This window comes from Dermacentor andersoni, chromosome 8 (genome assembly GCF_023375885.2).
Source record: "Dermacentor andersoni chromosome 8, qqDerAnde1_hic_scaffold, whole genome shotgun sequence".
Taxonomy (NCBI): domain Eukaryota; kingdom Metazoa; phylum Arthropoda; class Arachnida; order Ixodida; family Ixodidae; genus Dermacentor; species Dermacentor andersoni.
Window position 1 is genome coordinate 122,050,689 of NC_092821.1, and position 27,016 is coordinate 122,077,704.

General features: G+C 48.4%; 1 long non-coding RNA gene across 1 annotated transcript in view; it reads left to right on the forward strand.

The window, feature by feature from the left end:
* The first annotated feature begins 13,285 nt into the window (after nucleotides 1-13,285).
* The window catches only part of LOC140219863 (uncharacterized), a 478,555-nt gene continuing 464,824 nt past the window's right edge, over nucleotides 13,286-27,016 (forward strand). The window contains exon 1 of the long non-coding RNA XR_011896126.1: nucleotides 13,286-13,498. This is a non-coding gene — a long non-coding RNA (uncharacterized lncRNA). The remainder of the gene's footprint in view (nucleotides 13,499-27,016) is intronic.

Here is a 27,016-nt window from a genome sequence, read left to right on the forward strand (position 1 = left end):
ATGCGGGGTGCTGCAATCATTTTGACGATTGGTTGGATTGGTTTGACGATTGACGTGGCTGCCGGCACTTTTTGCGCCAGCAACAAGTTCCGTTCCAGGCAAAGAACAGACGTCACAAGCAAAGAGCAGACGTCACAAGCAAAGAGCAGACGTCACAAGCAAAGAGCAGACGTCACAAGCAAAGAACAGACGTCACAAGCAAAGAACAGACGTCACAAGCAAAGAACAGACGTCACATGCAAAGAACAGACGTCACATGCAAAGAACAGACGTCGCGACCATGCACGGCGAGCAGCGCGGCGTCGAACTCAAAAGGACGCGAACGCGGTCGCGGACGCTGATTTGATCTCGATCGTGCAACGGCGCTCTTCTTTGCCTGTTTAGCAATATGCGCTTTCCCTGTGGCACACCAGGCGTCGCACCATCGATTTCAACGTATATATCTGCGTTTGCAAGTTGACATAGGCGGCCTTACGCTCCCGGCACCGCTGAGTCCGCTACCTTGTATTCTAGTACACTGTAGCTTGGTGCTAGTAACAAAGAAGTTTCGACGCAGTCTATAATTTCTGCACCCCAATAGCATCCGAATAGCTTTCGCCATACCGTCCTCTTCCGCTTTCCACTCCACTCCGACGCCGAAGGACGACGCCGACGCAGACGCTCGCCGCAGGATGGGGCGTCTAAGAGCTGCGCTCTAAGGGAACTTCAGCAGTCAACCTTTGGCAGGACGGTAAGGTGTATGCAGTAGGAAGTGTTTCGCTGGCTCACTCGTAAGAAACAATATTTATCCACGATACAACAATAGCGATTTTCACTCCCTTGCGACAGGAATCCCCGAACCATTCAAGCTATGACGAAAATCAAAGCATGCATCAGCTGTTTACTCGTGCTGCTCCACTTCACCGGCTTGGAGCAAGCCTAGGTGTCACCGTTTTTATTCCGACCAACATTGTAGGAACAAGCAATGGCGCCGCTTCGAGCCAATGTTTTGTCAAGAGGAACTGCCTTCGATGTCCGGGCTCTGAAGAAGGCAAGTACAGCTTGGCACCAGACTGTGGCTTCCCTCTTACGTCCTGTGCTGATCGATTCGAGTATGTAGTGCCTGTGACACCTTGGTCTTGTGGGTAAGTGTTGACCTTTCTTTTAATTCTTCTTGCCTTGGTTTCAGTGACAGGAATACTGCTCCTGTAAAGAACTTTCTACGTGAAACGACAAGGTGCTCACGTAACCGTTTTTCTTTTGCGGGTAACGTTTTTGAAGAAAACGGTCACAGGTTGTCGCTCGCGAAAAACAATGCAACGAAAACGTGTTATAGCATTATTCGCTCACATCTTTGCAATCGTAATGCCCACGTACCTTTCTTAGGTCGGTACCTAAGATCTTTACCTTTCGGATCCTTTATTTAAGATTTAAGATTTATTTAAATATAAGATCTTTACCTTACGACCTTTTCGATCCTTTATTTCCATCTCGCCGCCCATACCGCAAATCACGGGACGCGGATGCAATCGTCGTATATGTTGGTCTCGGGGCGGTCCTGGTGGAGGAAATCGCGTAGCCTCAGCAGGAAGCGGAACCGAGACCAGGTACCGTTGATCCACACGGAGTCGCACGCAGTGGACCTTCGGTCGTAGTTGACGTCGTACACGGCCAGGCCCAATCTGATATCCGTAGCTGCGGGAGTCCAGGTGTCGCAGATCTGCGCAAGGTATGTGCACGTGGTTCCCTCGAAGCACTTTTATCCCTCAGACGTCGCCAATGATGCGGTCAGAGCTGAGTGCACTGTACGCAGATGGCTGTGTGCTCTTGTTGCACCTCTGTGAAGAGCAATTTTTAATCATGCACAGCCTTCTCCTTCGCTTTTGTTGGATAGTTTTGTTGTTATTATTATTTTGTTGGCGTCACCGACACCACTGTTCCCTAGTTTCAAGATGATTGAACCGGTTCAAATTCACAAATCAACACAGGAGCTGTCAGCGACGTCCTCCGTTTATATGGCAGTTTTCCGCTTTATAGCCAAAAATCTTATGGGTGTTGACCTGGCCTAGCTTCTTAACAAGCACTGAAATAATAATAAAGGGAAAATCAGAAATCCAGCCGTTCGTAGGATTTACTACAAAGGAAACCCATACGGGTTCCTCGAAAGAAACGCCTCGCAAGAAAAATTCGTCCTGGTCCGGGACTCGAACCCGGGACCACCGCCTTTCCATCGCCTCTAGCACCACCCGGGACCACCCGGGACCACCCGAGACCACCGCCTCTAGCATCTGAGCTAACCAGACGGCTAGCGGACAGCAGGGCCAAGTCAAATTTGTCAACAACTCGAAGCAAAGGCAAGAGTTTGACATAATAGTTCTCCGGAAACCCGCAAGGTGGAGTCCCGGACCAGGACGAATTTCTCTTCAACTGCGAGGCTTTTCTGTCGAGGAACCTGTATAGGTTTCCTTTGTAGCATTTGCTACGAACGGGTGGATGTCTGGTTTTCCCTTTATTAATTACTTCCCTCCACCTTGCGGGTTTCCGCAGAACTATTACGTCAAGCACTGAAATAACGGTGCGTATCCCCTTTTACTTCAAATTGTACTCAGTGTTCGCGCTGGTTCAAGTCGCTTTTGCCTATCACCTGTACACTCGAGATATCTACGGTCACGAAAAACCTTACGTACAGCAGGAAGTCGTATTTAGTATTGGTACTCGCTTCATAACCTAACCGTTTCTGACGCCTCTCGTGTACGACATACTATGGAGGCTTCGGAAACAGACGTTACCAGCGAGAGCTCTCAGAAAGTAGAACTTTCTGTCTAATCTGCTTAAATGGTTTAATCAGTGAGAAAGTAAACTGGGGAACAAAAAATAAAAGCCGAATACATGCCAACTGAAATATCGGAGGCAAGAGCCGTCATTCACCGACTGTGGACGAGATGGCGCTACAATACATGCTGTCTGAATGCAGCATATATTAGCCTGCACAGTAACCCTAAAGCCGCGGTAATCACAGAAGCATTAAGGTCAACTGTAACAACGTTGCGGACCGTGTAAGAAGTCTTGTTTCAGATAGTGTAGTTAAGCCACCGTGCCTAACTTCGCGTTCGAAGTACGAGTGGCTGCTTCAAGGAAAAGAAAAAAGAAACCAGATAAAACAATACCGAAACTTAATACCGAAACTTAATACCGAAACCTAATACCGAAACTGATACCGAAACTGAATAAAACTCCGCCATCACTGCTCGCCGGAAGTGACGTACGACCGAGAAGGTTGAGAACCAGCGCGGCTTCTCTCTACGACTTCGGAGGTTGGCTTGACCGCGGTGCGGTGAAAAAAAAATTTCGGTGGGGTGGGGACATTGAAGCCCTCACCGAGATGGTCACACAGCTTGCCAGCCAAATCGGCTTGATAACGTCCAAGATGGCCAAGTTCGACGCGCTAGAAGCTAATGTCAACCAGCTCATACTAACCACTCAAAAAGCTAAAAAGGGAGCCCCGTATGGGAAACCGTGCATGGGGAGTAGTCTCACGACTACCAACCTGAGCCAGGATTGCGGCCAGGCGTAAAAATAGGAAGGAAGATACCACGATCTTAGCCCAATGGAACTGCCGAGGAATTAAGGACAAAATAGGCGAATTACAGCAATACATAGATAATGCGGAACACAAACCGGATATCCTTGCAATTCAAGAAACGAACTCGCGACCAAAACTCGCGGGGTACGTCACATACACCGATCCCAGTGAGAAAAGCACAGCCATCCTAGTCCGAAGCAACATAGCTGCAACGCAGCACATTACCACCCAGAGAGGGTGTGAACACGTTCTCTTGGAAATTCACAGCAGAGGCATAGGAAGCAAAGACAACATCTTTATACTCAACGCATACTGTCGGCCCTCCAAGAAGAACCTCGACATAGAGGGCACATTACTCGACAGCAAGAGAGAGGCGGGCAGCCGACCCCTATTGATATTAGGAGACTTCAATGCGCCTCACACAATATGGGGTTACAAATTTTGCTCCAAGAGAGGCAGGGTGCTGGCGAACCTCATGGATCAGCACACATTAGCCCTACTCAACGAACCAGACACTCCCACCCGCATGGGCACAAGTACGACCCGGGACACCAGTCCAGACCTTACCCTGCTGAGTGGAACCTTGGACGTGTCGTGGCAGAACACAGGCGCGAACCTGGGGTCGGACCACGATATCCTCAATATTACGATCAGGGGGCCCGCGTTCAAGGCCCGAATGGGAACAACAAAGATAACTGACTGGGACAAACTTCGAAAAAGGCAAGCAGCCGATGAAGATGAGGACACGAACAGCACCAAATCGTATGGGGAATGGGCTAAGGAACAACTCGAGCTCGTAGAAAAATACACCCAGAAAATTGCGACCACACTGCAGACACCCTGTGTGGACGCAAAGCTTGCCCACCTTTGGGAAGCACGACACAGCCTCACCAGACGCTGGAAGAAACAACGACACAACAAGAAACTTCGCAAACGCATCCATGATCTCAACAAGCAAGCAGCTGAATACGCGTCCAAGCTGTGCAGAGAGAACTGGCTGAGCGTGTGTGATGGACTGCAGGGCACCCTTTCTACCAGGAAGACGTGGTGCCTCCTTCGTCACCTGATCGATCCTCTCGGCAGCAAGAGTGCCACTAATCGAAGCCTCACGCGCACCCTCAACAACTATACTGGGGGTGCCGACAAACTCATCAACGACCTGAAGGCCAAGTACCTGAAAACGGAGAAGGGTGATATCGCACCTCCCGACTACGCAGGACCTACCAATGAAGCGTTAGACAAGCCATTCACTGACACCGAGTTGATATCGGCAATCTCCGAGAGCAACAGGGGCAGCGCGCCGGGACCCGATACCATTACCTACAAGTTACTTAACAACCTCGGGCACAAGGCCCGCAGACAGCTGCTCGAGTATATGAACCGGGTCTGGGAGTCTGGCAATCTTCCACACGAATGGAAAGAGGCAGAAGTCCGCTTCATACCCAAGCCTGGGAAGACACCTCACATCGACAACATGAGACCGATATCCCTCACGTCCTGCGTGGCGAAGGTCATGGAACGTATGGTTCTTAAGAGGTTGCAGCGACATCTTGATGCCACCGATCAGATGCCAGAGACAATGTATGGCTTTAGGCAGCACCTGGGCACCCAGGATGTTCTCGTACAACTGAACGAACTGGTAATTAAGCGAGCAACGAAGCAATCGCCACGAGCGATACTAGCGCTAGACCTCACAGGTGCCTTTGATAACGTCACACATGAAAGTATCCTCCGCAACCTGCGCAACACGGGTTGTGGAGTGAAAACTTACAACTACATCCGAGACTTTCTTCGTGACCGAACGGCAAGGATCAGAATAGGAGAGGAGACATCCCAACCGATCTCCCTGGGGGATCGAGGAACGCCGCAAGGTTCGGTCCTTTCCCCCCTCCTATTTAACATGGCTCTCCTGCCGTTGCCCAAGCTTCTCGAATCAATAGATGGTCTGGGCCACGCATTATATGCCGACGACATCACCCTCTGGACTGCGAGGGCAGGGTCGGATGGCTGGATGGAAAACACGCTCCAAAAAGCGGCTGACACGATCAACAGCTATGTGAAGACATGTGGCCTTTGCTGTTCGCCTCAAAAATCGGAGCTGACAATAGTCAGACCACGTGCATCAAGGACACAAGCAGAAAACATAGAAATCACTTTGGAAGGGAACCGGATCCTCCCGGTACCTCAACTCAGGATCCTGGGTCTCCTGATCCAGGCAGACGGCAAGGCAACAGCCATGATTAGAAAAATGAAGCTCACGTCAGACCAAATCTTGAACATGATCAGACGAGTGGCCAACAGGCAGAGGGGTCTGAAGGAATCGGACACCTTGCGCCTCGTTGAGGCCTTTGTTATCTCACGAATCGTCTACGCAGCGCCGTACCTGCAGCTCCTCAAGAAGGACGTCTTACAACTTGACGCAATAATCAGGAAAGCCACGAAGCAGGCCCTGGGTATTCCCATAAATTCATCCACGACAAAATTACTTCAAATGGGAGTCCACAACACAGTAGCCGAGCTCGTAGAAGCCCACCTATCCAATCAAAGGGTACGCCTTAGCCAGACCAAGGCGGGCAGAAGCGTCCTCCGCAAGCTAGGATGGCAAGAATCGCACTACACCCGCCACGACCAATTACCCGAAAAGTTCAGTGAGAAGTTGCAATGCAAACCGCTACCACGCAACATGAACCCCACAAGGCATGTCGGACGACGCGACGCCCGGGCAAGAGCCATCTCCAGGACCCTGGAGGAAGACGACACTGTTTTATATACAGACGCCTCTCTATCGAAACGCTCCACGAGGGCAACAGTCGTGGTCACCGGGCTAGAAAAGCTGGTCACCTGCGCATCAATCTACACTCCGTCTTCGGAGGAAGCAGAAGAAGCAGCGATAGCTCTCGCACTCCTACAACCAAACGTCACCAAGATCGTCACGGACTCACAAGCTGCATACAAGAACTACAGATCTGGCTGGGTGTCCCTTGCGGCACTAAAAATTCTTGGTAAAGCTACGCCTCCTAAACAAGCGATCGAATTAGTTTGGGTCCCGGCTCACTCCTCAGTTGAGGGCAATGAATATGCTCATCAACAGGCCCGAGCGCTAAACTCCCGGGCCAACGAGGAGGAGGCAAGGGGATGGCAACCCATCACAAATTATAGAGATATAGTCAAATATTACAGGGACGGCAGGAAGACATTCCCGCACCCCCACCACTCCTTGACCAGAGCCGAACAAACAATATACAGGCAAATCCAGGCAGGATCCTTTCCCCACCCCTGCCTCCAGAACAAGATATACCCAGAGAGATATAAGAACACATGTCCTCACTGCAATGCATTAGGAACCCTTCAGCACGTCATAGGAGAGTGCAATTTTTCCATACACCACCCCCCACCTATACCCATAACTAACCCCCCTGCTATCCCCACCCTTTACGAGCGATGGGAGATCATGCTGTCCAGCCCCGCCCTGGAAGACCAGCTCAGACTGATCCACAGGGGCCAGGCGGCCCTGGAAGCATATGGAGCCCGCGAAGAGGGAGCCACCCCATCAGACGCTTAACGCGTTTCATTTCATAATGGACCAGTAAAGTTTCTCTCTCTCTCTCTCTCTCTGCACGGGCCGTTCGCTTAGGCGTTGTTTAAAGGTAGTTAGTAAAGAATTTGACAATAACCGCGCCCTGCAGCTTTGGCAAGATCTCTTTACCAGGCTATACTGCGCCACTCATTCATAACCAATTTAGTGAAAGTGAAATTTAATTGATCTGGACTTTAAGAGAGACGTGCAATTGGCTTCACCGTCTAACACAAGTTCGTAAACTTGCACACACCGAGGCTACTGATGAGCAAGAGCAAGTGCGTTCGGCGGTACAATGTGCAGAAAGGTACCTCAACTTCCTTAGACGTGAACTTTTTTTGTGATGAGAGTTGGGTGTTTGCTCCTCTTCACTAGGTTCTTTTATGAATGTAACTTGGACATTTAGTGTTACGCGACCATTGTGTAACGCAAAGCGAGATAACGGGGGTTTACTACTTGTTCGGTAGTCGTGAAGATTGATCTTCGTTGAATTTCTCAAAGCTTGTAGTATTTGCAAATTTCATTCCAAGTTGATCTGCTTCGGAAACTCCACCTGGGCTAACCAGTGCAGAAATTCACATTCAAACAAGAGCGCAAAGACAACGTACAAAGGACCATTTTTACGTCCTCATATGAATGTGGATTTCCGTTCTGATTAGCTGATTTTGCAATTCCATCTCACACTGCTCAGTACTTGATAACCCACCGGCATGAATTCGTTAGTCCCAACAGCTCTCATGAGGCGATTAGCCCAAGGCTAATGAAATACTTCTAATTAGCTAAACCATAAGAGCAACTTTTTTGTGCAAGCGATATCCACCTTGCGTCCACATCATGCGCTAGAATTGCGTTGTCTGCCACAGGCTAGATTTAAAATTTTACGGGTTACATCGCCTGCGACTGCTGAGCTGACTACAGGCTGGCTGTGATAAATCCTGCGTGAGCCATAACATCCCAACTCGGCGGGAAAGTAAAAGTAAGCAACTGTCATTCTCAAACATCCAGATGTAGGGCGTGCCGCGAATGCCCCGTGAACCATACCACACAGCCGAAGAACATAGAGGGTGAGAGCGCGGAATAGCCTGCACACTTTTGACAAAGACTGTAGTACATATCGGTGCCACTCTTCGACGGTGTGTAGCCCATTCTAGATGGCCCACTATACACGGCGTCGTTATACTCACCTTCCCACGTAAGGACACTCGGTTCTCAAACGTGATGGCGAAACCGCCCGCATGGTCGTAAGTGATCGCGGACTGGAAGTTGTGGTCGTAGTTTATGTTCCTACTGTACCCAGAATCCGGGCTGTCACAGATCTAGATTTAAGAAAGAAAGGAAAGTATGTGGACAAGATAAGTAGTTCCCCATAGACCTGAAATGATTAAAGTCAAACATTGTTCTACGCGCGCATTGCATAATTGTTACTCAACTCTATGGATGAGTCACGCGCTATTACACGCCGGCACTTCTTTTATCTGAATGTGGTCGATGGGACATTGAGTGAATGAGGGAGTGAGTGTTGACTTGGTGCTGGCGGTTACAGCATCGCGTATCGCTGGCAGTTAAGTGTTGTGAGGGACTCCTTCGCGGTATACTATGAGCTAACAAGTGACGAATTAACACGAATCCTAACACGTGACAAGTGATGAGGCTCCTTCTCGAAACATTGGTTCCGAGCTGCGTTTCCGAGCCTGTGGTACATAGTATATATATATATTGTGGGGATGCGTGACTCTCACGCCTCCCCTGAGATCTAGTTTTCCCGCATAGCTCGTCTCCTGCAGGGCGGCTTCGCCCGCCGCTTGGCCTGGCGCCCGCGGTGGTCGGAGTGGTTGAAGCGCAGTGCGAGAGATGGCGCTAGTGTTGCGCTGCGGCGGGGTTACTTAGGCGCGGGAAAGAAAGGCGCTGGGTCTTTCCCGGCGGGTCGGCGCACTGCGTGGACATTCCGCGCGCGCGCGGCGACCCATGCTTCTGCGAGACCGCCTCGCGTGGCCGCCTTGGAACGCGCCACCGTTGGCGTGACTGTACACGCGAACGACCAGGCGTTGGGATCCAGCATGGGGCGAACATATTCGCTCACAATGCGGTCGCGGTAAGTCGGACTTCTAGATTTGTCGCGCGCCCATCGGCATGTTTTGGGGGATAGCAACTCGGCTAGCAGGCATTGATCTATGAAAGGTGCAATAAATGCCATTGTGATTGTTTGCACTACTGTACTGTCGTTCCTTTGTCCCAAGAGTACGGAGGAGAACACCCATGTCTCCCACAATATATATATATATATATATATATATATATATATGTTCTTTCCTCCTCTCTCATTGATCGTGTTTGTGGCATTATAATTCGCCCTGTACTAACTTGCCCAACGGCAAATAGTGCAACCGTCATATCCAATATCTCACCATGTCACACTCATTTGCTACTGTTACGTGCGACATTACATCATCACGCACAAAATTACACTTTTTCCCTGTCACCGATTAAGACAGTGTCTGGCGAGTTTCTATGGCAATAGAAAGGTGCCAACACTACCGCGGCCATTAGGGCTCGCTCCTGTGTCCTCGGATGGTGCGCGTATGTCTACGATAGCGATCATGCGCTATGTGAAATCTCTGTTGATATTCGCATAAGATAAATCATTACTTCAGGGTCAACTGTGGTTCGCCAATACAAAAGCGTGCAATTGGCGGAAAAGCTCCCGTCAGTCAAGCACTCAACAATTTCTAAGAAATGTGTCGCGTTGAAGAGGGAACGCCATTTATCCGACAGTAGGAAGGTGAATTTCGGTTCCAGGTTTCGTAGAAGCAAAAAAATAAAAAATTCTGAAAATTGATCAGCACAAAAAAAAAATCACGTTTAAAAATTGATAGCTCTGGAACAAAGTCGGATATGATAGTTGTGAAAATTTCACCTTCTAGAGCTGCTGAATCCGAGAAATTAATTTACAAGTAGACCACTCTATTTACGTGATGTTGTTACGATGCTTACATATGTTCAGCAAATGTCCCACTCCGGATCAGTTGTTTATTTCAGGATGGTGTATAGCACATCAATTTACTTCGTTCTAATTGCCTCAATAGCTTTCTGTAATATAGTCATACTATTCAATTACTTATAGGGAATCTAAAGCAAAGCATCAACTCGGGCTATGTCGATACATTCTACCACCATAAGGCTCTATATTCTACTTTCCTTTGTCATTTTTCTTTCGGGTATATGAACCCTTCGATACGTAGAAAATTGCCGCCGAAGTTACCACTGCTGCCCCTTAATTTGAACTACCCGCGCCAAGACGAACGAGCTGACGTAATTAATCCCCCACGAAACGTTCTTCATTTGCCGCACTCAATTAATGGGCCAGTGTCGACGTCGCACGAGAGTTACCATAGTTAAACAACAGGTGGCGCCACATCAGAATTTTTCTTTTTCAGTTTGGTCGTTTTCTCCCTCACAAAAGCTCTGTTCACGGCCACGAATGGGAATTCGTCATAACAGAAGCCTATAATATTTTGATCTAGTTCGTCCTAATATATTCTGTTAGCGTCCCTTTAATTACAAAGGTCGCTAGCTTGGTTATTCAGTTTTCAGAATATTTACAATACTCAACAGTTTCTGTCGAAAAAAAGTTCATGGCCAATTATTAATATCCGCCCACAGATAAAGGTAGATCTGATTTTTTTTTTTTCACTCTCGCAAGGAACACCTTCAAATTAGGTGCAGTGGATGCCGGGGAAAACGGTGTCGCCTTCCACACGTAATTCCGATGGGAACTCCCGAGGTTGTGCGACCAATTAACGCATACTTTTTGCTTTCTGGATTGCGTCGATCGCGTTCAGGGTGGGCGTTGATTGCCTACGCTACGACAGCTATCGCCGTAGACGCAGAAACACAATGCGCGCGTACCTGCAGAGGCGTAATCCGTTGTTCGTACGCATCAATTTCGCAATCGCTGTAGAACGGCGGCTCTCCCTGGCTGCCGCTTTTAAGCTTGTACCGACGTGCTTGCATGGTGACGGACAGGGACATGTTGGTGCGGACGTTGTGTTTCCAGAGGCAGGCCACAGCCTTCATGGCGTCGCGCTGTGCAACGAAAACACCGCACGTGTTGATCAAGAAAGTAATAAAGACTACAGAGAACCGAATCAAAACTTATTACCGCCACGGAGTAAAGACAGTTCACCGTTTTTTTTAAAAGAGAGAGGGAATATCTTAGCAGCTGTTATCAATGAACGAATGAAGTTTTCTTTTTTTTTTTTTAAGGAGGGGAAGTTATTCGTGGCTTTCTAAATTGGAAGAACGAACATTTCTTTAAGGTATTCGCAGCCCTAACGTACCCTCGAGTAGATGACAACTTATTTTTTCTCCCTTTTTGTAATATTATTCTGCTGCCCTTAGCAAAGATGAAGAAGGACATTTTCATTAAGTTTATTTAACCATTTCGATACATGTGACATTTAGGAACGTATTGGCTTAAGCGATGAAGTGGCAGTTTGTGTTACAGTTCTTTACCAGTAAGCGCGTCGCCTCCATGACGAGACTGCGGTGCTGGTGTGCCACAAACATCGCGAGAGCGAAAGGTTGCAAGCGATATGCTACACAATATTTCGCCTGCTAGCTGTCTTCCACGCTACGAATTTTGGGAGCGCATTTCGGGTACTCTAGTCGGGCGTTTGTCAATGGGAGATGGCGAGACCCTGCATTCTATACCGTGCGAGCTCTAAACCATAACCTGTGGCTAGCTTTACGCAGATGAAAAAAAAAAAAGAGACAGCGAAACACCAAGAAGATGTACACTGAAATCGCTGACGTCTGTAAGACCGCAGCGGTCATTGCTTAGGCAGAAAACCGAAACGTTTCTCTACACGTTTTTCCTTTGATGTTCAACCTCATTAATCCAATGAAATGTTAATGAAGTTCAGAGAATACGTTTTTAAGGTGCATAACCGTATATGAAGTTGGGAAAAAAATAATATTTTACCGGTATTTCTAGCAAGAATCCGTGTTTCTATAAGGTCTCGCTTTGAAACAGATGCTTAGAATTTAAGACTCTTTAGAGATAAGGCTATGGTTTATGAATTGCCGTTTACGGAACGCTAGAATGGCGGAAACGGAAGCATCAGCGCTTGTAGCGATATCTTGTGGCGTTTTATTTAACTACAATGCCTTAGATCACCCCTAGGCAGTAACAACGTAGTACAGTTTGTTTTTCATCTTATGCAAAGAAATAGGGGCGTCTTGGCCACCTTAGTCTGACGACGGCTGCATCTTTTCTCTGATCAATAAAGAAGGGAAAGATTAAAATTATTGCTGGAATTATTTAAAGAAAATAGACAAATAGGTAGCGACGCATGAAACCAAGGCTTTCACGAAAACTTGCACCTGAATCGAAGCGGGTGTCGTATAGGTACAGAATTAGGCATCACGCAGACCCGCGAATGGGTGTTGTTTTGAAGAAATCCCACTTGCAGAAACAGGTATTTGCATGGCCTCCGACATGACCAGCCAATCACGGAGGTCACGTCATGCGCGGTGTGGTTGAGCTCAGTGTCACAAGATGACGTGACCAGCGCGACTGCTCCGGTTTCGTTACCCGTATGGCGTTATATTGTAGTACGATCTAAAAACAAGCTAGACCGCTAAAAACAGACGAACAAACAAAATTGTGCTCTTCCTACGCACTGTGGGAATCAACGTTACGCGAGGTATAGTTTGGGGTTTCGCAAGGCGATACCAGGGGGAGATATATTTTTGTGTAAATTGAGTAGTAGTGTGCGTGTGTGTGGGCGGCGAGCGTACCAGGCCCCCAACACTCTCAAGTTCAACAGATCGCCACAGAGGGCGAAAAAATCGACCGCGCGGCGCTGCTAAAAAGACAGGCATAGTACACCAATTAAAAAGGTTCTCCCATGAGCGCATTATCTCCGGCTAGAGGCACCGTAGTAAGCGCAATTTTAACCTACAAACTTTCTTCAAGAATAAACGAAGCGTCTTTATTACAAAGCAAAGAGTACAAAATTATCATTCCTAATTTTACACTGTGCTCTTTCTCACAAACTTTGTTGTTTTTTTGGCATTTTAAACGCAAAAGAGCGTTCAGCATCATCGACCTCCCACGTGACCTCTGGACTGGATTTAAAATTTTTACCGGTATGTTCGCGTGCACGGCATGTACGGATTCCTTGGTTTGTACGCCGGTTGGTTATTTTATGCTAATACCTGTTTATTGCGCTTCGATATCTCGCGTTATTTAACTTGGGGTGTAAGCCCGAAAGCTAGGTTTTAGTCGTGAGCCATGTGGAACACGTCTGCATGGAAATGGGAGCCGGGTCCTGCTGAAACTGGGGACAGCAATACCGGTGATTCGTTTAACATCGCTGCTTCAATAGCTATGTAATGTATTCGTCTCGTTAACTTGCAGGCGGAGGCAAGTTAACGAACTAGATGCTGAATTTCATATGGGCAGTATGGACCGTCCGTTGCTGTTTCCGAAATAAACTTTCACTTGCGAGGCCATCATTATACACACATTCACGAAAGAGAAAGCGATATCGGAACGCGCGTCACATTTTTCATCTCATTGTAGCCGTAGCCATGCGTGACTGAGTATAGCCTTATATTTTTTTTTTCGAGTCCGCCGGCAACTTCTTTCGTCCACAGAACCGAATAAACCATTGATAAACTGAAGCTAATGTACTGAATTTAATGTTATAAACAGTTGCACGCATGATCATTTACTTATATTTCGTATCTGTTGGTTCCAAATGTTCTTGCTGTTCAGTTTAGTTTACCTCAGGACATTTATTTTTGCAGTTTCAGCATCATTTCTAATAGCTTCATGTCTTCCATCTATTTGCTTGTGAAATCAACAGTGTGATCTCTTCTAGTGTATAAACGAACGCACAATTGTTCTCATTTTTGACCTTAGTAATAATTAAGCTGTTCACATGCATTGTAGTTAGGCAGACATCAATTTTACGGAGAGTAACAATATTTATTTACCATGCTGCTTAAGCCCCCTAGAACAAACAGTGTACATTTGCATGTGTTCTGTAGTCCCAAACCATTGTAATGTATATGTCGCACCTTTTCGCATTTTATATTGCAAAATTGTACTTATTCAATTTCTGATGCAGTCAAAATTTCTGTTCCAGGCATGCAGCAATGAGGACGGCACCAGTATAAAGCAACACACTCCATGCACTAAATAGAAGCTGCTGTCTGCTACAACAAGGTCATTGTGTGGACTTTGGCTGCTACTACAAGGTAAACAACACCTGGTTCAGAAACAAATATGCTTGATATATGCTGTATTGGCTTACTAGTGTTGAGATACATGTCATTTGTTTGCAGCAGATGATATGAACGTTTGTTCATGTTTAGTTCATCATAATTGGTTCGAACATAACAGAAAACGCTACATGAGTTTGGATAATCTCTGCTGTATCTCATGTGTCACTGTTCTGCCCCAACAGAGTCTGTGCCAAGTACATCTTGGTCATCACGGGAGCCCCCATCTACGTCAACAGGAAAGGGGCTGGAGCCGAATTCGTAAAGTTTTACACCACGAACAAAGAAGCCATTCCAGAATGATTTGGATGAGTTATCAAGTCTACGGATGACTGTGTCAAGAGTGAAAAGAGCCTCCGCCATTATTCCACCAGCACGGATATTGGCCGAGTCATGCAGGTACCTCAACAACAAAAATTCTGTGTCTTCATATGTACCTGCAACCTGTGAATAAGCACAGACGACACTGGCCAAAAGAGTTCCGTCAGCTTGCGCTTCCTTAGTGAGCTTCCCGGCCTTGCCAAATTCCATTTGTGCGAAGTATAATTTTTTTCAATCAATGCAAGATTTTTCATTCCATATTCTTGTTAGCCATCACTCCTCTTCCTCATCCAAACATTACAGGTAAACCAATTTTTTGCTCATAATAGCAGTCACTGTCTAGAGGCATATCTGTAGCAGTATTTTCTAGTGTACGTTGCCATGTGCAATTCCTCTCCTGGCATAGCTGATGCGGCATTGGCATGCGTCTTAAATTAACCTTTACACTGTGTGCTATGTAGCATTTAACTTTTCTTAATGTTTTTGGCTTTCAGTACTTGCAAGGTAGAGTGGCTTGTTTCTTGAATGCAAGCTTTCTCATTCCCATATTTAATTCCTAGCCTCCTTCAGGATTGCTATTCTTGCTCGACAGCCAGTGTTATTGCGCAAGCTACATTGAAGTGATTGACTGCAGAATCTGGATTCGCTGCTGTCCGACTTGGTACTTGTCACCGTGTTACGTCTCTCGTATGTGGGAGCCCCTTCAGTTGCACTGGGAAACAGTCTCGAGGCAAGCAGCTGCTCCTCCAGTCCGCACAGTGACATAGACTGCGAATTTACACACACCGTGGTTGGTGCTCCCCGTTCCGTCCGTTCCTGCTGCTGCCGTGTGCAAATTTTGCTTGTGGCATTCCTCGGCCATGATTTGGCGTGAACGGAGACTCTCATACATGATTACACGGTTCTAAGTGCATGAAGTTGATATCCACATGTGTGGAAAGGCCTGCAAAAGTGGCTGCAAAATGGTAATGCCCACAAAACCAACCATGCCCATATTTAGAGAATGTGGGACACCAAGTGGGATTTACACATTAGTGACATGCGAAAGAACAAAAAGAAACGTGCAGGTTGGAAAGGAAGGAACGCTAAAATCCCGGGTAGTCCATGTCGCTGTGTTGGGTGCGGCAGCAGATGCCCGAGTCACTCGATTGCTTCGTAATGCAAGTTGCTAATGTTAAGCGGCGACTGCCGGTGTAAACAGGTGGGACACTGTCCAATCTGTTTGCGCCGCTGGTTGTCGCTCATTACCAGGCCGTCATGCGCAACGCCGAAAGTGAGCAGTTTACGAGTTCGCGTTAATGGTTTCTGCGTATATCGCTACGCAAATTTTATTTATGCTCTTGTACGAGAACGCGCACTGCTTTTGTTCTGCCAATCAAGTCGCACGTTCTGTTCACTCACTTGTGGCCTGCTTGTATGGGCTTCAGTAGAGGCTCTTTAGTCTCCTGGCAATGAAAACGCGGCAGCTGAGGCATGCCGCAAAGCCAGCAAGGCGATCACGGCGCGTACCCAGCGTACGCCACCGCTAAAAAGCGGCCATATTGGATATTGCACTTCAAGAAAATTTCCGCTTCCTGTTAAAGTAGCGCCATCTGTCGCCCCCCCCCCCCCCCGCGGTAATTTCCATGCACTGTCGCTTCTTATTTTCGTACCACTGTGGAAGGTAGTTTTCCTTCTCTAAAGCTGGTTCTTTATTCTATGAGCGTCCGTCTGTGTGAGGAGAGCTGCACGACGACGACTGAGATGAAGACGACGGCATCGTTTCTTTTGTTTTTTACATATTTACATATTACATATTTTATTTTTTTTTACTACAGCGAGGGAAGGCAGAAACCTACCCAGCCATGGCTACCAACATGCAGCGAAGTGGCAATAATGAGGCAAATAGTGCTTCGCAATAGAAGGTCCCGCAGCGCTTGTATTCACAGGGAGTTTTCACTGCGAAGCGAAGATGCGAAAACAGCACGTGCCTTGCTGCTTGATGCGCGGCTTACCATGCTGTGACCGTAGCCGATGCCGTGTTTCTGAGCGCGTGGGTCGACGAAGTTCACAGGCGGCATGATGACGCAGTCGGACCTGGTGTTATCGCTGTAAGACAGGTGCCCCAAGACAACAACACCAGTCGGAGTGAAGATCCTCCTGCGAAGCGGAAGAGAGAAATGGGGGGGGGGGAGGGGGACGGGAGTTGGGGATATGGATATGAATAGACAACCCATATGTGTTATTGTATGCTATCAGTAGATTGATTGTAAAACTCTGCGCCTTTTCGCAAAACGTTTTTCGGTAGGTTTGTCAAGCTTAGAGGATGTAAATAACGGAAATCACTGACAACATTGTATGGTCTGTTGCGATTCATAAATATTTTAGTTGGATTCTAGCATGAACTCCCTAGACACATTAGTCAAAACAAATAAAAGACAGAGAGACAAACGGCAGGCAAGAGGCTTCTTAAGGACAATATACTAATAAGCCTTCTAAACAAATTTGCACAGATATATTCAATATAATCGTAGAGTACCACATCTCTGTCGTTTCTATAAAATGTCTAAACAACTTGCAAGGGCTATACATGCATCACACGAAGAGTATACATTTAGTAGGGACAGAGCTTGTTCTGGCAATACATTTCTTTGTTTACGATACGAAAACTGAACTGTAGAAGGACACGCTCATTTTTTGTTTAGGACAATGACGCACACGCACACGCACACACGCGCACACGCACACACACACACACACACACACACACACACACACACCAAACTTTTACGCGATACAGGCTGAAAACACTGTTGCATTGTACGACCGCATGCATTAAGCGGTGTTGAATGCATACGTAAGCGACCTGGTTTCTTTGCCTTTGTCGCGGACGAGAGAGTAAGGAAATTTCGAACATAATTTCGTCCTGCCTTTTTCAGTTTTCCCGAATTCTTTTGTAAGGTCTTCATGGTTGAAGGTCATATATATATATTGACACGTGTACTTATATTTATCGGGCGACCACGTTTCGCCGCCTAACAAATCTTATCGCCCCGCGCGGGACGCGCTTGCATGTATCCGAAGTTTCTGGAAAGTTATCGATGCTTCTATCCGCAGTCTGTTGTCGCCGCACCTTGTGTTATCTGATTTATTCGCCTGACGCTTATGGTGTAGAACTTTGTGGAAGGCACGCGGGTCCCAACGATTAGTCTGGAACATTCGACGATTCTGTATAAAAGCCGACGCGCTTGACCCGCTGATCAGATTTTCGACGATCGCCGACCGTGTTCGCCGCTATCGTTGTGCTATAAGTGTAGCCTCTTTTGTGGGCACAGGTTCGCCCAATAAAAGTTAGTTTTGTGTTCCGCAGTATTGCTACTGTGTTCTTTGACGTCACGACCACGTGACATCTGGTGGAGGTGCTTTTCGTCCATGTACCGGACGCCCCCGACAAGCCGTGATCCAAGCCCGGACCGCAAAGAGAGCACCAACGTAGTACTGGACCAGCGAGCAAGCCGTCGTCTACAACAGCTGCCCCCGGAGCACGGACTTCTACCTGAGAAGCCCAAGAAGATTGTGGCCAAGACAACCACGATGGCTGCCCCAGTGTCACCCATCGTACTTCAACAACCCAGGGAGCCCCCTACCTTCCGTGGAGCTACGTCAGAGGATCCTGAAACCTGGCTCGAAACCTTCGAAAGGATCTCGACCTTTAATAACTGGACCTCTGAGGATAAGCTACGACACGTGTACTTCTCCTTGGAAGATACCGCGAGGACTTGGTTCGAAAACCGGGAGTCCACCCTAGCAACATGGGACCTATTCCGCAGTAACTTCCTGAGGACGTTCACGAGCGTTGTCCGAAAAGAAAGGGCCGAAGTTCTACTGGAAACACGAGGCCAACTACCCAATGAGACCATCGCCATCTTCACAGAAGAAATGACCCGTCTTTTCCGGCACGCCGACCCGGAAATGTCCGAAGAGAAAAAAGTGCGTTTCTTGATGCGAGGCGTAAAGGAGGAACTTTTCGCCGGAATGGTAAGAAGCCCACCGAAGACCGTCGACGAGTTTCTTCGTGAGGCGACGAGCATCGAGAAGACACTGGAATTGCGGAACCGGCAATTCGACCGCCGCACCAAGCCAACAAGCTACGCCGGAATTCAATCACTGGCCACGGACGATCTGTGCGAGACCATCAGGGCCATTGTGCGCGAAGAACTGCGCAAGGTCTTGCCATCGTCGCAGCCTCAAGTGGCCTCGATCGCCGACATCGTGAAAAAAGAGGTTCAGCGATCGCTGGGAGCTCCTGAGGTGCAAGCTCAATTACCGCAGCCCCAGCCAGAAGCGATGACCTACGCCGCCGTCGCACGCCGTCAAGGTCCCCCGCCGCGACCGCGCCAGGGCCCTGTCACGCCGCAATTCCGTCGTCCGCCGCCGCCGCCGCCAGCACGACCACCCGTCGCCCAGCGCACCTACGCGAGGAAGACTGACATTTGGCGCGCTCCTGACCACCGCCCGCTCTGCTACCACTGCGGCGAAGCCGGCCATGTTTACCGCCGATGCCCATACCGCGAGCTGGGATTGCGAGGCTTCGCCGTCAACGCACAGCGCCCGAGGGAAGGTGAACGCCCTCGTGACATCGCCGACTACCTCGCCGCCACTCAGTGGAGCCCTCGACGACCGTCCCGTTCGCCGTCACCAGGCCGCTACCTGTCGCCACAGCGCCGACCATACACTGGCCCAGCCCGGGGCCGGTCCGTCAGCCCATATCCGGAAAACTAAAAGCAGCAACCGATGGAGGTGCGGTTGCTGTTCGTCGAACTGACGAAGATCCTCCGCCGCCGACGAAGACGCCGAAAAGCCTATCTCGACGACATAACAACGACGACACACCGCCGTCCCGACGAAGTCTGGCAGGAAAGAACACGCTGACGAAAGACCACCTAACGACGCCACGTACCAACCACAGGTCAACGCGACGCAGCCGTGATCCGACGCCGAGGCGTAACTGCAACGCAAGACAAAGAACCACCGACCTCGACGTGCTTCTCGACGGCCACGCAGTCACCGCCTTAGTAGACACCGGAGCCGATTACTCTGTCATGAGTGGACCCATTGCAGCCCAATTGAAGAAAGTTAAGACTGCATGGGAAGGCCCGTTAATTCGGACCGCTGGAGGACACCTAATCACGCCGAGTGGTATCTGCACGGCAAGAATTACCATTCATGACCGGACTTACCCTGCCACCTTCGTTATCCTGCAACAGTGTTCACGAGACGTCATTCTCGGCATGGACTTCCTGAACCAACACGGCGCAATCATCGACCTGAAGTCGAAGTCAATAACGCTGTCGGAAGATCAAGCGATACCGCCGGAGAGCTGTCGTAGTCACCACGCCTTGAGTGTGCTCGAAGATCAAGTGAGCATCCCGCCTCGCTCCAGCATTTTTATTTTGGTCGGCACCCAAACACCCGCTGACGTAGAAGGCGTCATCGAAGGCGACCAACGTTTACTGCTCGACCGTGAAATTTGCGTCGCAAGAGGGATCGCTCGACTGCACGGAGGAAACACGAAAGTGCTGCTGACAAACTTCAGCCAGGAGTTCAAGCACATCAACAAGGGCACGACGATCGCATACATCGAGGAAATTCAGGAAACCAGCGATGCCTTTGTCCTCTCGGATTCTGTTGCATCTACCCCGACGACCGTAGTTCCCGTGCCAGACTTCGACATAAATCCAAGTCTCCCCGTGATTAAGCAGCAACAGCTCAGAAGTCTGCTTCGACGATACAAAGACTGCTTTTCGACGTCATCGAGGATTCGACAAACACCAGTCGCAAAGCATCGCATAATAACCGAAGAGTGCGCTCGACCACTACGCGAGAGCCCTTACCGAGTTTCGACGCGAGAACGCGAAGCTATAAGACAACAAGTCGACGAAATGCTGCGCGACGACATCATCCAGCCGTCGAAAAGCCCGTGGGCGTCTCCAGTTGTTTTAGTGAAGAAAAAGGACGGAACCCTACGTTTCTGCGTCGATTATCGTCGACTGAACAAAATCACGAAGAAAGACGTATACCCCCTCCCACGGATAGACGACGCATTGGATCGGCTCTGCAATGCTAAATACTTCTCATCGATGGACCTCAAGTCTGGCTACTGGCAAATAGAAGTCGGCGAAAGGGACCACGAAAAGACCGCCTTCATCACGCCAGACAGCCTCTATGAATTCAAGGTTATGCCATTTGGACTGTGCTCGACGCCTGCAACGTTTCAACGCGTGATGGACACGGTTTTAGAAGGATTGAAGTGGCAGACCTGTCTTGTTTACTTGGATGACGTCGTCGTCTTCGCCGGAAATTTCGACGATCACCTTAAGCGGCTTGCGACAGTATTAGAGGCCATCAAGTCATCAGGGCTCACTCTGAAGCCGGAAAAGTGTCGCTTCGCTTACGATGAGCTTCTATTCCTAGGCCACGTCATCAGCAAATCTGGAGTACGCCCCGACCCGCAGAAGACAGCTGCCATCGCAAAGTTCCCGCAGCCAATCGACAAGAAGGCAGTGCGCAGATTCCTTGGCATGTGTGCCTACTATAGGCGCTTTGTCAAGGACTTTTCACGCATCGCGGAGCCGCTAACACATCTAACGAAATGTGATGTCGAGTTCAAGTGGGGAACGCCGCAGGCCGACGCATTTCAAGAACTCAAACGACGCATGCAGTCGCCGCCGGTACTTGCACACTTCGACGAGGACGCCGATACTGAAATCCACACTGACGCCAGTAGCCTAGGCCTCGGTGCCGTCCTAGTCCAGAGGAAAGACGGACTTGAACGGGTGATATCTTATGCTAGTCGGTCGCTGTCAAAAGCGGAAGGCAATTATTCTACGACTGAAAAGGAATGCCTGGCCATCATTTGGGCTACAGCAAAATTCCGCCCTTACCTCTATGGCACACCATTCAAAGTCCTCAGCGACCATCACGCTTTGTGTTGGCTAGCTAACTTAAAGGACCCTTCAGGACGGCTGGCCCGGTGGAGCCTCAGACTACAAGAATATGACGTCACGGTAATATACAAGTCCGGAAGAAAACACTCCGACGCCGACTGCTTATCACGTGCCCCCATCGATCCCTCGCCGCAAGACGACGAGGACGACGACGCCTTCCTTGGAATAATAAGCGCGGAAGACTTCACTAAACAGCAGCGAGCAGACCCGGAGTTAAAAGGCCTCGTCGAGTACTTGGAAGGGAACACCGACGTTGTCCCTAGGGCATTTAAGCGCGCATTGTCTTCGTTCACGCTACAAAACAACCTGCTCGCGAAGAAGAACTTCTCACCAGTCCGCGCCATCTACCTTCTTGTTGTACCATCAGCGCTGCGTCCAGAAGTACTGCACGCCCTACACGACGATCCAACCGCTGGGCACCTTGGTTTCTCCCGGACGCTGTCGAGGATACAGGAAAGGTATTACTGGCCGCGTCTGACCGCCGAAGTCGCCCGTTACGTCAAGACATGCCGAGACTGTCAACGGCGCAAGACACCACCGTCAAGGCCAGCAGGATTATTACAGCCGATCGAACCTCCTCGCCGACCATTCCAGCAGATTGGGATGGATTTGTTGGGGCCGTTTCCGATGTCAACATCCGGGAATAAGTGGATCGTCGTGGCGACGGACTACCTCACCCGCTTCGCTGAAACTAAAGCTCTACCAAAAGGCAGCGCAGCCGAAGTGGCGAAATTTTTCGTCGAGCACATCCTGCTGCGACATGGTGCCCCAGAAGTCCTCATCACCGACAGAGGAACGGCTTTTACAGCAGAGCTCACCCAAGCCATTCTGCAGTACAGCCAGACAAGCCACAGGAGGACAACTGCCTACCATCCGCAGACGAATGGTCTCACGGAGCGCCTGAACAAGACCCTCGCCGACATGCTAGCAATGTACGTCGACGTCGAACACAAGACGTGGGACGCGGTCCTGCCGTACGTAACCTTTGCGTACAACACGGCGGTGCAAGAAACAACGCAGATCACGCCGTTTAAGCTGGTTTACGGCAGGAACCCGACGACGACGCTTGACGCCATGCTGCCGCACGTAACTGACGAAGAGAATGTTGACGTCGCTAGCTACCTCCAGCGCGCCGAAGAAGCCCGACAGCTCGCCCGCCAGCGAATCAAGAACCAGCAGAGGACCGACAGCCGACACTACAACCTCCGACGACGCTTTGTCGAGTACCAGCCCGGTGACCGTGTTTGGGTTTGGACCCCTATACGCCGACGAGGACTGAGCGAGAAGCTCTTGCGTCGCTATTTCGGACCGTACAAGATCATCCGACGTATTGGCGCACTGGACTATGAGGTCGTGCCAGACGGCATTTCGCTGTCACAGCGGCGCCGCTCACGACCTGAAATTGTCCACGTTGTGCGACTCAAGCCGTATCACCAGCGTTGACGAACTTTGGGACTTCGCATAACTGACCTTTGGACTTGATTTCTTTTCGTTGTTTTGTTACTTATGTTTAATAAGTGTCCTTTTGTGTTTCGCTCTCTTATATTTGTAGCATCGGGACGATGCTATTTAAAAGGGGGGTATTGACACGTGTACTTATATTTATCGGGCGACCACGTTTCGCCGCCTAACAAATCTTATCGCCCCGCGCGGGACGCGCTTGCATGTATCCGAAGTTTCTGGAAAGTTATCGATGCTTCTATCCGCAGTCTGTTGTCGCCGCACCTTGTGTTATCTGATTTATTCGCCTGACGCTTATGGTGTAGAACTTTGTGGAAGGCACGCGGGTCCCAACGATTAGTCTGGAACATTCGACGATTCTGTATAAAAGCCGACGCGCTTGACCCGCTGATCAGATTTTCGACGATCGCCGACCGTGTTCGCCGCTATCGTTGTGCTATAAGTGTAGCCTCTTTTGTGGGCACAGGTTCGCCCAATAAAAGTTAGTTTTGTGTTCCGCAGTATTGCTACTGTGTTCTTTGACGTCACGACCACGTGACAATATATATATATATATATATATATATATATATATATATATATATATATATATATATATATATATATATAAAGACTTCTGCTTTCTTTTAGCTTGTTTGAAATACATGTAGGTAAACTTGCGTCAAATGCGACCAACGATAAGTTCGTCTAAGTTTATGGCACAGGAGGCACTAGAAGCCTCATAATACACACATTCGCATAGGAGGCGCTGGAGTTCTAGAGCCTGAAAGTGCACCTCCACTTACGGGGCATCTTATTTTGAGCTCGATAAGAAGCCAAGTGCAGTGAGTGACAACATTCAAGTGCTCGAAAACTCTTGTCACTACACTTCCGGACTGCACATCGATAGTCGCGTACAAGATGGCGGCGGACCTTACTTGATATAATCCGAAACTGCGGCGCAGACTGGCTCCTGCCTCGGGTAGATTCCCAAAAACGTGCAGGGTCGCTGGACATTCTTTGACACCGCGTATTCTTGCATCTCCTGAGGTGAAACAAAGTAAAAAAAAAAACGAAAGAAAGTTTAGCACATCTGCGCAAAACTCCCGGTAAGCATTCAACGAGCAGCAAATGGTCATGCGAAAGCAAGTTCCTGAACACCTCGAAATATTTCCAAATAGCAACACCGGTATCAAAGAAATATTTGTGTGCTAACCGATGCTTTGAACACTAGTGAACGTCCGTAGAAAGTCGTAAATAACTGTAATCTAAGCAAATAGTAAAAAGAGAGATGACAAGAGAGCACGAGGGATTGTCTCCGCAAGATGTTTCAACTATGGCGCTGTTAGCATGCTTTATTTACTCAAATGAATATTATTCGTGCATTTACAGTGCAGTCGTCGCTAATTCATTTTTTTGTGTATTTTCTGAAGTTTGTAAAGTTTGTATACGTGACCTGCACTCAACAACCGTTTTTCTTTTTTTGCATTTGCATATGTCCCTGTTTCTGTAATATGCTAAATAACTGTAGTCTCGCGTTGTCTACTGAACGGAAATAACTGCTATGGTAGAGAAAGCCTACTAAGACACTGTCTTACTTTTTTTTTCTGTCTAACTATGAGCGCAATTGGTCGCACACGTATATAAGCTTGAATTTGAAGCTTTTTAGGCTGCTGAAGTTTACACAGAGGTTACTCAAATCGGTACAAGCCTACACGAGGGTCGTTAATTAGACGCCCAGAGAAGACATTTCTCACTATCTGAAGCGGCGCTGAAATATTCTGGCAGAAAAAAAAAAGCCTTCTTATTCGTTTGGTCGAAAAGGATCGATTTTTTACTGAAGTGGAGACCAAACTTTTCCTGAATTTCGCACCCGATCCCCAGCGCCGGTATTATGTATTTTCGTTTTGCAGCCGAAAGTCGCAACTAACCAGCTTGTGCTGCAGTCCTCCTCTACTGAAAACCGACCAAATGGACCCGACCGGAGGCTTTCAAAGTCCCCAGCATTGTCATAGCGTGGCCTCAGAGATCTGGGGCCGCTCGGTGCAGGAACTTCACGGTGGCGTCGCCACTAGTATTTCGCTTGCGGGTCTGTTTCTTTTATTCTATTTCTTTTGCGTTTTTTTTTATTGCCATGCTCGCTAAGCGTATGACCACGTGGCTGCTTTGTTTCTGCGGGATATTAATTTACTAGCGAAACCTGATTTTATAGTCGTGTTTATTGTTGCTGCAGCACAGGTGACGCTACTAACGTGTCCCACTCGACAGTTTAGGCGCGAAATATCAACAGCGTAGCTCGAAGGTGCTTTCTGCCTTCGTTAATTTTGGCTCCTTTATATCACCGCCTGTATTTTGCAATGTTTTTCATTGACTAGTATTTTCCGTTATGGATCATTGCCTTTATCATAGCTTACTTAAGTTTACCGGTAAGTATATATGCACTTTTACTTTGCGCTATGTTTGTGGCAAAAACTGCGCGAACAAACGCGTTCGCTGCGGGGCTTCCTTTTTCCATACAGCCTCTGGCTACGTGTCTGAATATAGCGATGCATGTTTCATATATTGTACTAAAATCAACATACAATCAAAAGCTTTATGACAGTGAACACGGGAGAGCGCACCGCACTGTACAGGCACAGCGCTCTAGCGCGAAAGGCAGGAAGAAAGGGTAAAAAGGTGACAAAAGAAAAGATAGAGAAAGAAAAAGTCGGCAGAAAAGAACAAAGATCAGCATAGGGAAAGGTATGCCGATAAATAGATGAGCTATAGACAAAAGTGACGAAAAGACAAAGAGAAACGAAGATAGATATAGTCGGATACAACTTTAGAAAAATGGGGAGGCCCCGCCCATTTGACCCAAGCGCGACAGCCTATTGCCTCCGCGACTAAAATAGTCCCGCTCGAAAAAATCGTGCTCCTGAAACGCGTAATTTTCGGTATAAATAAAGACTTTTGTACGTTGATGACTGGTCTAGTAGAGCTCTCATGTGCTACAGCACATGCCGGACAGCGACAGAAAAATAACCGCGTGCCTTCTACTTAGCTGCCCGTCGTCTGCTCTTTAGCTTCATTGCAAGTGGCAAAAAAGAGCAGCTCTGCATGGCTGTTGCGCTTGTTTACATGTACACGGCGTATCTATACTACTCGTTTTTCAAGCTTAAAATGAATCAGTTGCGATTGAAAAAGTACTTATATAAAACAACGCATTTATCGCAACCATTACAAACCTGGGCCGAGAATACGGTCGAGGCAGGAAAGTACAAAAACGCTTCATTCATCGTTTTAAATAAATACTCTTGGCTTTAAATAGCATACAATTTATATTTTTTTGTGTTTTCACAATTTCACAGCGCGCATTCTACAGCTTGCGCGTGCAGCGAGCGCTGGTGGACAGCAATCAATCGACGGTGCTACACAACGCTCGAACACCGTCGCTAGACGCTCGGCTATGTCACTGCTGACAATGATCGTTCACGCTCAGTTGACGGCGACAAATCTTTGCCTTGAAGGCTTCTTCTGCAAATATTTTCTGTTGAGACACTCGTAGGTTTCTTTCATGCGCGTACACTTTTCTGATTTCTCCTGAGAATGGTTTCGCTCCATCACTTCACCCCGTCCGACGAAAAACGTAGCGACACAGTACACGAACACATCCGCCGCTAACACTAGGCACCAGTCTCTGGAAAACTTTTCTCGTCGTAACTTCACTCGGGAGCGGAATAAAACAACATGGAACAAACACGCAGGATGTGTGTTCGTAGCGGTCGGCGCGGGATCCTGTTTTCAGGCAAAGCGTAGCGCAGCGCCAGCGATGCTCGCTGCAATGTTCCTTCCCCGGAT